Raw genomic sequence first — 3,598 nt, forward strand, 5'->3', positions numbered from 1 at the left:
AGTGGGACTCCTCCACTGGTTTGAGAAGTTGGAGTCAGTGTTCGAGATGTGTGAATGCCCTGAGGCTCGCAGGGTGAAATACGCCACTGGCACGCTAGAAGGAATAGCACTAACTTGGTGGAACGCCCAAGTTCAGATTTTAGGGTTGGCAGCTGCTAACGCCACACCCTGGAATGATTTCAAAGAACTTATCAAACGTGAATACTGCACGCGTGATGACATCCACAAGTTGGAGAACGAGCTTTATCACTTGAAAATGACGGGGTCAGAGATTGAAGCCTATACAAAGCGGTCAAACGAACTGGCCATTCTGTGTCCAACTATGGTGGACCCTCCAGTGAAGCGCATTGAGTTGTATCTCAAGGGACTTGCACCAGAGATCCAGAGCCATGTTACATCAATCTCGACAACATCCAGGATATCCAGCGTCTTGCTCATCGCATCACAGACCAGGCAGTGGATCAGAACAAGCTGCCTAAACATATCAGCGCTACTGCTACCGTTACTACTTCAGCTACTCCTACTACTCCCAGTGACAGTAAGAGAAAGTGGGATGGGGATTCCAGCAAGGGATCAGCTTCAGTTCAGTCTCAAGCCCAGCAGCGGAAGACTGACAGTTGTCAGAGTCCCAGCCAGCATTCCTCAGGTAGTCACAGGCAGGGCGGATATCGAGGGAACCTCCCAAAGTGCAACAACTGCGGCAGACACCACGGTGGCCAGTGTAACAAGGGTCGCTGTCAAAGATGCCTCAAGATGGGTCATGAGGCTAAGGATTGTAGAAGCCCTCGTCCTGCGAACCAGAACCAGCAGCAGCCACAGGCACAGCAGAATCAGCAACAGGGCAACAAAGTATGTTTTCAGTGTGGGGCAGAAGGTCACTTCAAGAGGCACTGTCCTCAGCTAAACAGGAACCAGAACAACAATCACAACAATCAGGGCAATGGCAACAACAACGGGGGAAACAACAACGGCAACGAGGCAAGGGGTCGTGCATTTGTGTTAGGGCAGGGTGATGCCAGGAATGATCCCAACGTCGTTATGGGTAAGTTTCTTCTCGACAACATTTACGTTACTGCTTTATGCGATTCGGGTGCGGATACAAGTTACATGTCTTTGAATATGAGTAAATTGTTAAAACGTACATCAACTCCCCTAACCACCAAACACGTCGTAGAACTAGCTAATGGTAAGAGTTTAGAAGCCACGCAAATAGTCAGGGGTTGTAGTATCGTCTTAGCCGGTCAGACATTCTCGATCGACCTTATTCCCATAGTCTTGGGAAGTTTTGATATCGTTATTGGGATGGATTGGTTATCCCAACATCAGGCAGAGATCTTATGCAGTGAGAAGATCATTCGCATTCCCCGTTCTGGTCAGGAACCTCTTGAAGTTCAAGGCGACAAGATGGGTGCTGTGGTTGGCATCATCTCTTTCTTGAAGGCTCAGAAGTGTCTGCGGAAGGGTCACACCGCAATCTTGGCACTCGTTTCGGATGCATCAGTGAAGGAAAAGAGACTGGAGGATATTCCAGTTGTACGCGACTACCCTCAGGTGTTTCCTGAAGACTTACCTGGCTTACCGCCTCATCGTCAGGTCGAATTCCAAATCGAGCTCGCTCCAGGAGCAGCACCCATAGCTCGCGCACCATACCGTCTAGCTCCATCAGAATTGGAAGAATTGTCAGCAGCTACAAGAGCTCTTGGAAAAGGGCTTCATTCGTCCAAGCTCTTCGCCATGGGGAGCTCCAGTACTTTTCGTGAAAAAGAAGGATGGTACCTTCAGGATGTGCATAGACTACCGCGAACTCAACAAGGTAACGGTGAAGAACCGTTATCCTCTTCCACGCATAGACGACTTATTCGACCAGTTGCAAGGGTCGTGTTACTATTCCAAGATAGACTTGAGGTCTGGTTATCATCAGCTGAGAGTCCGGGAGGAGGACGTCTCCAAGACAGCATTCAGAACTCGCTACGGCCACTACGAGTTTCTTGTCATGCCGTTCGGGTTAACGAACGCACCTGCCGTATTTATGGATCTTATGAACAGGGTGTGCAAACCCTATCTTGACAAGTTCGTCATAGTATTCATCGACGACATTCTGATTTACTCCAAGAGTCAGGAGGAGCACGAGCAGCATCTACGCCTTATTTTGGAACTCCTACGGAAGGAACAGCTGTATGCTAAATTTTCGAAATGCGACTTCTGGCTTCGTGAAGTCCACTTCCAAGGCCACGTAGTGAACAAGGATGGGATCCACGTCGATCCATCCAAGGTAGACTCGATCAGAAACTGGCCTGCACCACGTACGCCAACGGAAATACGCCAATTCTTGGGTTTGGCGGGTTACTACAGACGGTTTATCAAGGATTTCTCAAAGATTGCTCAGCCGCTTACGCTACTGACACAGAAGGGTGTCACTTATCGCTGGGGAGAGCCCCAGGAGACTGCTTTTCAGCACTTAAAGGATAGACTTTGCAGTGAACCTATCCTCTCTTTGCCAGAGGGCACAGACGATTTTGTAGTATACTGTGATGCATCCATTCAGGGTCTTGGATGTGTGTTGATGCAGCACGATAAGGTCATTGCTTACGCCTCGCGCCAACTTAAGATTCACGAACGGAACTACACGACGCACGATTTAGAGCTGGGAGCTGTTGTTTTCGCGCTTAAGATATGGCGACACTAACTGTACGGTACCAGGTGCACGATTTACACCGATCACAGGAGTCTCGAGCATATCCTTAAGCAAAAGGATTTGAACATGCGTCAACGACGATGGGTCGAGCTACTGAACGATTACGAATGCGCCATCAAGTACCATCCAGGCAAAGCCAATGTTGTGGCTGACGCCCTCAGTCGGAAAGACACTTTACCTCGGCGCGTGCGAGCGCTACAGCTTACGATTCAGTCTAGCCTTCCAGCACAGATACGAAATGCTCAGGTGGAAGCATTGAAGCCCGAAAATGTCAAAGCTGAAGCCTTACGCGGCTCACGACAACGATTAGAACAGAAGGCAGACGGCGCCTACTATGTAACGGGGCGTATTTGGGTCCCACTTTATGGCGGTCTACGCGAACTTGTAATGGATGAAGCTCACAAGTCTCGCTACTCGGTACATCCAGGGTCAGATAAAATGTACCACGACATCAGAACTACTTATTGGTGGCCAAGCATGAAGGCCCACATCGCTACGTACGTTGGAAAATGCTTGACCTGTGCGAGAGTCAAGGTCGAATACCAGAAACCAGCGGGCCTACTTCAGCAACCCACGATACTTAAATGGAAATGGGAAGAAATTTCCATGGATTTCGTTACAGGCCTACCTAGATCCCAGCAGGGGAATGATACCATATGGGTGATCGTGGATCGACTCACCAAGTCTGCACACTTTCTGGCTATAAAGGAAACGGATAAGTTCTCCACTCTCGCAGACATCTACCTTAAGGAAGTTGTTTCGAGGCACGGAGTGCCCACCTCCATCATTTCGGATCGCGATGCACGATTCACGACAGAACTATGGCAAGCGATGCACAAATCTTTCGGCTCACGATTAGACATGAGCACAGCATATCATCCTCAGACGGATGGGCAGTCTGAG

Source organism: Helianthus annuus, chromosome 15, assembly GCF_002127325.2.
Source record: "Helianthus annuus cultivar XRQ/B chromosome 15, HanXRQr2.0-SUNRISE, whole genome shotgun sequence".
Taxonomy (NCBI): Eukaryota; Viridiplantae; Streptophyta; class Magnoliopsida; order Asterales; family Asteraceae; genus Helianthus; species Helianthus annuus.